Here is a 10809-nt window from a genome sequence, read left to right on the forward strand (position 1 = left end):
TTTTATCTACTACTGTGGGCAAGAATCCATTAGGATAAATGTAGTAGCCCTCATAGTCACAAAAGAGTCCGAAATGCAGTATTTGGGTGCAATCTCAAAAATGACAGAATGATATCTGTTGATTTCCAAGGCAAACTATTCAGTATCACAGTAATCCAAGTCTATGCTCCAACCAGTAATGCTAAGAAGCTGAAGTTGAAAGGTTCTGTGATGACCGACAAGACTAGACCCCTAGTGCTCTATTAAGCCACCACTCCAACAAATAAGCCTACAGACAATAATGGGCCAGTGTCAGTAACTTCCAAATAAATACTTGAGAATTTTATAGTTTATTTCAAATACTGTCTTTGCTATTGACTATCAAAGACTATCAAAGTTTCTTGAAAATCTGGCTATTTATTATCCTTAAATTTGCTATAATCTTCATGGAAAGTTTTATCCACTACATACAAAATATCAGCCCAGAATCATTTTCCTACCCTCTGTCACACCACCTCAGTGTGGAAAAATTCTCATATTTTGAAAAATTTTATCTTATTACATTATTCCAGTCTTTGACATAAGAGAGCAGACAGCTAATATTCCCAAAGAGGGTGGGCCTCTTTTAAGGATGATATATTAGTTTGCTTAGGCTAATATAACAGAATACCACAGACTAGATGGACTAAATGACAGAAAATTATTTTCTACAATTTTGGAGACTCAAATCTGAAATCAAGGTGTTAGCAAGGCTGGTTTCTTCCCAGGCCTTTTTCTCTGGCTTATGGTTGGCCATCTATTTTCTCTCTGTATCCTCATCTACTCTTGCCTCTGTGCATATCTCTGTCCAATTGTCTTCTTCTTATAAAGCACCAGTCATATGATTAGCAGCTCATTCTAATGACTTTATTTTAACTTAATACCACTTTAAAGGCCCTATATCCAATATCATTACATTTTGGGGCTCCGGCAGCTAGGATTTCCACCTTAGATTTTGAAGAAATACAATTCAGCCCATCAATGAAGCCAATACCCAGCAATCAAAGCATATAGCACAGATTCAGCCAAATAACTTCAAGACCTTGTTTATTGGCTTCCCAAATCTAAGAAACTCATTCATTCTTTGGCATTTCATTTGGAAACCTTAACAATCATCATGATTGGAATTCTGTGAATTATAGTTATTGTAGCATGTATTGTGTATTGTAGAATTCTACAGTGGGTTTTTATCTACTTTGCATTACTCATATACAAGCCAGTAAGGTTCTCAAGTACTTAGACAAATAAGCCTTGAATATTTAGAAAACACTGTATTTCTAGATCTAAGTGTTTTTATATCTTTTCCCTTGGAAAGCTGTTACCTCCTAATCCTGATCCTGAGCAGAATCAAATAATAAATAGATATTAAACTTCCTGACCACTAAAAAGTGTGTGTGTGTGTGTATGCACTTTTTGACTATGATTTTGCTTGTATAAAAAATTCAGCTAGTCTGCCTTCCACTCTGATTGCTCCCATTCCAATGACAGAGCTGGGCTTCTTAACCACTTACTTCAAAAGAGTAACAATTTTCTGCCTGACTATATTTAGAAGATGAAAATTTTCTAACAGGCCTCTAATCTTAAGGTAGTTCAGGAAGTACTCTTCTTGCTTACTTTAAATATTTTCCTATTCTATACACCATCTTAATATGTTTATTGACAGTTGCACAATTTCTTCACACTAAACAACCATTCACATATATAATATTCCATCACATGAATTTAAGAATGGAAAGATTTATGACTTCTTAGTTATTGAAATAAGTGAGAAATTCCTTTGATCTTTTAGTTCCTCAGTTCAACTGCTGAAGTAATTATTTCAAGTTCTTTTCTTTAAATTCTATACCAAAAATAAATATTCCTAACAGTGAATAAAAATGTTCAATCTCTTGAACCATTCCCTTTATTAACAAAAACATTTTTACACAAAAAGGCGAACCATAATTTTTCAAGCATATAAAGAGTAACATTTGTATGTTTGCTGTTTGGTTTGTGTTTTATTATCATATCATTTTTAGATTAGTAACCTGAAACAGATATAAATGTATCAGATGTATACGAGATCTAGACTCAAATAATTTTCTGGAAAATTTCCCAACATATACAAAATTAGTAGGAGTCAAATTCAATTTACTACTACCCCAAAGCACCTCTAGTACCTAGTGAATATCCACTATGATAGTTTAAATTATCACCTTATATTTTTACCAGACAGATCAGTTATCCTCAAAAGCCTTCTGAAGTGTAAAGTACCCTCAGAGTTCACCATATGTCTCCTGTATTCATGCTTCTGCAGCAGAGCTCCAAGATCTATCAAAAAAGCTCCTAAGGAATCCCTTAGGATTCCTTATCAGTTGACATTTTCATACTCCCTAGAGTATTACTCAGTACTCGAAGGGTTCCTGACTGCCTTGGGTTTTTATAACAGTTTCTCTCATTTCTATAACTATTATGACAAACTTAATATTAGAGGTTACAAATTTTTCATCAGTTCCTCCAATTACTCTTAGTTATGTGTTATATTGATTTTAAACTTTTCCTGTGATAGTTTTACTATAACAGATTTTCAGATACACAAGTCCTGCCTATCAGAAATGCAGAGTCAGATACGACTTAGCAACTCAACAACAATAAAGAAATGGAAACTTGAAAATCCAGGAAAGATTCCAGCAAGCTGTCTGTGTAAGGTGCCACACTACAAGGTTCTCAAAGCTGGAGCAACAAAATCAAGGCAATGGCATTTGTATAGTGATTTAAACTTGACAAACTTTGTCTCATCATTATTTCCTCTTTCAGTTAAAGTAGGTGCATCTTAGATCACTTAAATGACCTATTTAGGACCCTATAGGTAGTAGGGATGGAGAGGGCAATGGCACCCCACTCCAGTACTCTTGCCTGGAAAATCCCATGGACAGAGGAGCCTGGTAGGCTGAAGTCCATGGGGTCACTAAGAGTCGGACACGAATGAGCGACTTCACTTTCACTTTTCACTTTCATGCATTGGAGAAGGAAATGGCAACCCACTCTAGTGTTCTTGCTTGGAGAATCCCAGGGACAGGGGAGCCTGATGGGCTGCCATCTATGGGGTCGTACAGAGTCGGACACAAATGAAGTGACTTAGCACCAGCAGCAGCAGCAGCAGATAGTAGGGAAGCACTGGGATTTGAGGCAATGTCTTCTGTTTTTAATAGAAGAAAACTGAAGCAACTGTGGGAGAGGCAGAAGTATGGTGAATGGTGTTGACTGTTATCTACTTCGTTGTCTTGTATTCAGTCTTAAAAACATTATTACACTAACAATAATAAGACTATCATGTTTATTTTAAGATATTCCTTCTTAATCTCTCTCTCATGATGAAACCAAACCCATGATATAGAACAAACTTAGGCCAAGTTTTCACAAATAATGACTTTCTGTTCGAGATTGACAGACAATATTCCAAGGACAGTATTAAATTACCAGCATGGCTCAGTGCACTGTTCAACTTTCAATTCACTGTCAGATGAAATTGGTAGAGTGTCAAAACCCATCAAAAACCTAACACAACAATTTCTCCCTGGAGGAACATACTGTAACTATTACAAGGCACTTTTAAGGTTTATTGATTTGGAGATAAGAAGCACAGTTACATCGGAGAGATGACAGAGATGAAGTGCATTTCTCAGAATAATAAACATACTTCCAAGTCAGGGATCACATAAATATAAAAACAGAGCACTATTTAATTGTCATTTGTTCTGCTGTATTTGCACCAGATTATAAATATCCAAAAGACCTGATATAAGTATCAGGTATGAAAAGCAGCCATATATAGTAAAATAGGGTAAATGGTCTTTGAAAGTCTTCAGTAGCATTTAAGTTTTGTGAATGATACAACTTTGTTATCGTTAAACAAGATTTATAACTCCCAAAATATTTTTTAAAAGTTTTTTTTTTTGCCCCAGTATATTAATAACCACCACATTAGAGGCATTTCTACTCAATTTAAAAAGAAAGAGAACTCCAGTACTCTTGCCTGGAAAATCCCATGGATGGAGGAGCCTGAATCTCCCTGGAAAAAGAGACATGAATGTCTGCAATGATATTTCTTGACATGAATTTGGTATGAGAGAAGAAAAGGAGATCGACGGCTAGTGAACAGGATTTCAAATAACCAGGATTTTATATTTATCACCTTCAGTCATCTCCTTTTAAATCAAAGACAACTACAGTCAGAACCAAGACAAGGCAAAATAATACTTTTCTTCTGCATTTTTTGAGACTAAAGAAACCTGAAATGTCTAGGAAACAAAACCAGAAGGATTCATCAGGATTCATTTTTGATTTGCAGTCCAATACTGTACTGGCCCAAGGAGGAGCTTTTGAAAACATGAAAGAAAAGATAAATGCAGTGCGTGCAATAGTTCCCAATAAGAGTAACAATGAAATTATCCTGGTTTTGCAACACTTTGATAATTGTGTGGACAAAACAGTACAAGCATTCATGGAAGGTAGTGCCAGTGAAGTACTCAAAGAATGGACAGTAACAGGCAAGAAAAAGAACAAAAAGAAGAAAAGCAAGCCAAAACCTGCAGCAGAACCAAGTAACAGTATCCCAATTCCAACAAATCGGTTTCCATTCAAGAGGAACAATCTGCGCCCTCCTCAGAGAAAGGTAGTGTTAATGGTTATCATGTCAACGGTGCCATCAATGATACTGAGTCTGTGGACTCACTCAGTGAAGGTATGGAGACACTTTCAATAGAAGCCAGAGAACTGGAGGATCCTGAGTCTGCCCCATCAGAAATGCTGGATAGAACAGGATCCATGCTGGAGAATGGTGTCTCTGATTTCGAGTCCAGATCTTTGACTATGCACTCTACTCAGAATTCTCAACAAAATAAGAATGCTGCCAAGTCTCTCTCAAGACCTACTGTAGGACCTCAGCTTTCAAATCTAGGCATGGAAGATGTTCCCCTCTCTTCCACCAACAAAAAGCTGGGTTCTAATATTGAAAAATCTGTGAAAGACCTCCAGCGCTGCACAGTGTCTCTTGCATGATATCGAGTTGTAGTTAAAGAAGAGATGGATGCTTCTATTAAGAAAATGAAACAAGCTTTTGCCGAATTGCAGAGCTGTTTAATGGATCGGGAAGTGGCGTTGCTTGCTGAAATGGACAAAGTGAAAGCTGAAGCAATGGAAATTTTGCTTAGCCGTCAAAAGAAAGCCGAACTTCTAAAGAAAATGACTGATGTAGCTGTTCGGATGTCAGAAGAGCAGTTGGTCGAGCTCAGAGCTGATATCAAGCACTTTGTTAGTGAACGTAAATATGATGAGGATCTGGGACGAGTGGCCCGATTCACCTGTGATGTAGAGACCCTGAAGAAGAACATTGATTCATTTGGACAAGTGTCCCATCCAAAGAACAGCTATTCGACCCGGTGTCGATGTAGCTTGGTTGCATCTGTGTCTTTGAGTAACCCGTGCGACGCCTCTGCTGCTGCTGCTTCCACCTGCGCCTCTGCTCCCAGCCTTACAAGCGCTAACAAGAAGAACTCGGCACCGGGAGAGACGCTTGCAACCACAGCAAACTCCGGTGGCCGATCCTACCAGCCTCACCGAGAGGCATTGCCGGGAAACAGACGAGGAGGACAAGGCTACAGGCCACAAGGCCCAAAGTCCAGTGACCCCACGAACCAAGGGCGACATGACAGCGTGGGTCGTTACAGAAATAGCTCGTGGTATTCATCTGGTTCCAGGTACCAGAGTGCTCCACCCCAGGCACCAGGAAACACTAGTGAACGGGGCCAGGCTCACTCTGCAGGGACCAATGGGACTGGAGCCAGCATGGAGCCCGGCCCACCCAAGCCCTCATTCAGGAAGGGGCTCCTCCAGCGCAAACCTAGGACCTCTCAGCCTGACGTCGTGAACTCCTGAGGAAGATTCCAGCCGGTCTCTCTCTTCTTTCCCACACAATTCAACTTGGTAACTGGACTTTAGGAAACTTACAGTTAGATTTAATAACAAAAAGAAGTTTACGCATATCACTTTTTATGCCATTCTAAATATTTTGCCATTCTAAATATTTTGGTTTCTTCTCTCCTCGTTTTCTCTTTACCGTTTTTGGAAGGGAAGCTTCTTTCCCTTGACCTTTCCCGGTGAGATGGATTGATTCTGATTGGTCATTTCCACCAGAAATCACAGGCAACTGTTGCCAGGTTTCCCAAGGGTAAGCAGTGTTCTTCCCGGGGCTCCGGGCCTTCCGGAGGCCTGAAGAAGCCATCCTCAGCCAGCCCAACTGTCCAGGCGTTCAGGAGGAGATGGATCACGGCTGCTCTTGCTACCTTTCTGTCACAGCAGGAGCCGCACGTGCCTATTGGGTTCCCTGTAAACAACAGTGTGAGCAGGAGAGGCAGCGAGGGGGTTGTGTACAGCCCTGAATTGGCCAGAAAAGGGGGGATTGAATAGGTGAAAATGGAAGAACCCTGGGACGCATTTGAGAATCTGCCTGTGCTCCTAAGCTGTGCCTGAGACTGACACTCGGATCGCGGTTTTAGTCTCTCGCTTGGCACCATGGCTTAACCTGCGGTTTCTTCCATATGCCCAAGCCTTGTTTTCTATGACCTTAGGCTGCAAACCAGTCTAGGGAAGTCTATGGGAAAGTAGCATTAATTCAAGGGAAAAAAGTATTTCTTCATTTCAGTGTTTGAAGATTTTTGTTGCTATTGTTCTTCCTCTTTCCTGATTCCCATTCTGACCCTGAACCAAATTTATAGCAATATAATTAGTGTTAATCTAAGGTGTCAACCATCCAAAAATTGCTGCAGTCAATCTTTAGAGTTGAATAAATAAAAACAATTGCATAAAAAAATTAAAAAAATAAAAAGAAAGAGATAATTATATAAAAAGTATGGCTTATGTATGGAGATATAAAACAGTACAAAGTTAAATTATTAGGGAAGTGTTTTTATTTACAGAAGGACAGTATTCAGAATAATATTTAAATAATAAATTATTATATTTGTAAATAAAATTTAGTCCAATAGGTCAGTATAAGAAAAATTCTTGACAAGGAAATTAATAATTGTTGTATCCTACAAAGCTTAGTTAGAAATAAATAATGGCAAACTCATTCATAATAGCATATATAGTCACAATATAACTACAATAAACATATATGAAGAAAGCAATAAAAACCATCAAATATCAAGTACATAAAAAGATGGAAATGCGAGGTTTAGCATGTTATAGAACAAAAAGCTTGAACATTTTCAAATTGCTGAACAATTTCAACATTTCAATTGCATTAAAAAAATGCAATTCCAACTCAAATTATAATTTTTAACTTTAATTTTAGAAATTTGAAACTCTTTTCTTAAATTCCATTTTAAAGTTTCAAATTGATGAAACTCGAATGAGCCATATTTCCATAATAAACTGTAAAGATACAAAAGAAGAAATTAATTTATGTTTTGGGAACTAATAGTATTAACACATATCATTAGGAAGCAACAGCGTTAATTGGGAAATTAACAGTTATGTAATAAATGTTGTTGGCACACTTTGTTAGCTATTTTTAAAAAGTCACTGATGTATGTGTAAAGAAGTGCACTGCACACAAATAAGTAGATTTCTATATATTAATATGAAATAATTTAAAAGAATATAAAATTAGAAAATATAATTAACTCTAGTCACAAAAATAAAATACTTAAGAATAAAACTTAAAAAAAGTATGCAAACTTAACTATATAAGGACAATAATACTTTACCTAAAGTCTCTAAAATATTTAAGGGATGGAGAGACATACCAAATACTGGATAAAAAGACTAAAAATTCTAAAGACACCAATTCACCCAAATAAAGTCATATTTTAGTGTGCTTCTGAATAATACAACAAACATTTATATGAAGATAATTATATTTGAAAGATAAGTAAAAATGAATATTTTAAACAGTTTCTCAAAAGGTTAAGAGCAAAGAAGCATCTTTTTCAAAGATTAAAGACTACTGTGAAATAATACACACAAAAAATACTCTATCCGGGAAGGCTCTCATTTAAAGTCAAGACAGAAATCAAAAGTTTATAGTCAAGAAAAAGCTAAAATAATTCAGCACCACAAAACCAGCTTCACAATAAGTGCTAAAGGAATTTCTATAGGTGGGAAACACAAGAAAGAAAAACAGGTAGGGAAGAAAAGACACACAGAAACAAACCCAAAACAATTAATAAAATGTCAACAGGATTATACATACTGAAGATTACCATGTAAATGGAATAAATATTCCAACAAGAAATAAACTGAATGAATGGATACAAAAACAAGACTTGTATATGTGCTCTCTATAAGAGACCCACTTCAGACCTAAGGACACAGACACACTGAAAATGAGGGCATGGAGAAAATATTCCATGCAAATGGAAATCAAAAGAAAGGTGGAGTAGCAATACTCTTATTAGACAAAATAGACTTTAAAATAAAGACTGCTACAAGTATAGGGAAGCACACTACCTAATGATCAAGGGATCAACCCAAGAAGAAGATATAACTATAAATATTTTTGCACCCAACATTGGAACACTTCAAACCATAAGGCAAATGCTAACATCCATAAAAGCGGAAATCAACAGTAATTCAATAATAGTGGAGAACATTAACACCTCACTTACACCAATAGACAGATCATCCAGACAGAAAATCAATAAAGACAAGACTTATCTGATACACTGGATTAGATAGAGTTAATTGATATTTATAGGACATTTCATCTGAAAGCAGCAGAAAACACTTTCTCGGGTATACACATAACATTCTCGAGGATAGATCACATCTTGGGTCACAAATCAAGCCACAGTAAATTTAAGAAAGCTGAAATCATAATGAGCTACTTTTCTGACAATAATCCTATGAAATTTGAAACCAATTACATGGAAAACACTGTAAAAAAAATAAGTGGAGGCTAAACAATATGTCACTAAATAATCAATGAGTCACTGAAAGAAAATTGAAGAGGAAATTAATAAATACCTAGAGACAAATAACAATGAAAACATGATAAACCAAACCTATGGAACATAGCAGAAGCAGTGCCAAGAGGGAAGTTTATAACAATACAACATTAGCTCAAGAAACAAGAAAAATTTCAAACGACCTAACCTTACTCTTAAAGCAACTAGACAAAGAAGACCAAATAAAACCCAAAGTTAGGAGAAGGAAAGAAATCATAAAAATTGGAGCAGAAATAAATGAAATAAAGATAAAGAAAACAATACCAAAGACTAATGAAACTCAAAACTGTTCTTGGGGAAGATATACAAAAATGATAAACTTTTAGGCAGACTGATCAAGAAAAAAAAGGGTGGAGCAGACTCAATTTCAGATCAATAAAACTAGAAATGAAAAAGGAGAAGTTGCAACTGATACAACAGAAATACAAAGAATCATAAGAGATTACTACAAGACCGTATGCCACTAAAATGGAAAACCTAGAAGAAATGGACAAATTCTTAGAAAGATACAATCTCTCAAAACTGAAACAATAAGAAATATAAAATATGACCCAAAAAATCACAAGTACTGAAGCTGAAACTCTGAACAAAAGTCCAGAATCAGACATCTTCACAAGCAAATTCCACCAAACATTTGGAGAAGAGTTAACACCACTCTTCTGAAAATTTCCCCACTTGCCCCCCCAAAAAATGCAGAGGAAGGAACACTCATTCTAATAGGAACCCATCACTTTGATATTAAAACTAGAGAAAGACATCACAAAAAGAAAATTACACGTCAATAGCCCTGAAGAATCAGTTCAGTTCAGTTCAGTCGCTCAGCGTGTCCGAATCTTTGCGACCCCATGAATCGCAGCACGCCAGGCATCCCTGTCCATCACCAACTCCCAGAGTTCACTCAGACTCACGTCCATCAAGTCAGTGATGCCATCCAGCCATCTCATCCTCTGTCATCCCCTTCTCCTCCTGCCCCCAATCCCTCCCAGCATCAGAGTCTTTACCAATGAGTGAACTCTTTGCATGAGGTGGCCAAAGTACTGGAGTTTCAGCTTTAGCATCATTCCTTCCAAAGAAATCCCAGGGCTGATCTCCTTCAGAATGGACTGGTTGGATCTCCTTGCAGTCCAAGGGACTCTCAAGAGTCTTCTCCAACACCACAGTTCAAAAGCATCAATTCTTCAGCGTTCAGCCTTCTTCACAGTCCAACTCTCACATCCATACATGACCACAGGAAAAACCATAGCCTTGACTAGACGAACCTTTGTTGGCAAAGTAATGTCTCTGCTTTTGAATATGCTATCTAGGTTGGTCATAACTTTCCTTCCAAGGAGTAAGCGTCTTTTAATTTCATGGCTGCAGTCACCATCTGCAGTGATTTTGGAGCCCAAAACAATAAAGTCTGACACTGTTTCCACTGTTTCCCCATCTATTTCCCATGAAGTGATGGGACCAGATGCCATGATCTTTGTTTTCTGAATGTTGAGCTTTAAGCCAACTTTTTCACTCTCTACTTTCACTTTCATCAAAAGGCTTTTGAGTTCCTCTTCACTTTCTGCCATAAGGGTGGTGTCATCTGCATATCTGAGGTTCTTGATATTTCTCCCGGCAATCTTGATTCCAGCTCGTGCTTCTTCCAGTCCGCGTTTCTCATGATGTGCTCTGCATATTATTAAATAAGCAGGGTGACAATATACAGCCTTGACGTACTCCTTTTCCTATTTGGAACCAGTCTGTTGTTCCATGTCCAGTTCTAACTGTTGCTTCCTGACCTGCATACAAATTTCTCAAGAGGCAGATCAGG

At 37.3% G+C, this 10809-nt stretch overlaps 1 pseudogene across 1 annotated transcript; it reads left to right on the plus strand.

Moving 5' to 3' along the window:
• The first annotated feature begins 4066 nt into the window (after positions 1 to 4066).
• LOC147355103 (spermatogenesis-associated serine-rich protein 2 pseudogene) lies at positions 4067 to 6887 on the plus strand (annotated as a pseudogene). The gene has a single exon (XR_015143933.1). The product of XR_015143933.1 is annotated as a spermatogenesis-associated serine-rich protein 2 pseudogene (transcript).
• The last annotated feature ends 3922 nt before the right edge of the window (positions 6888 to 10809 follow it).

Source organism: Bos grunniens, chromosome 17 (genome assembly GCF_055505025.1).
Source record: "Bos grunniens cultivar Pamir isolate PY7600 chromosome 17, Bosgru_T2T1.0, whole genome shotgun sequence".
NCBI classification, from domain to species: domain Eukaryota; kingdom Metazoa; phylum Chordata; class Mammalia; order Artiodactyla; family Bovidae; genus Bos; species Bos grunniens.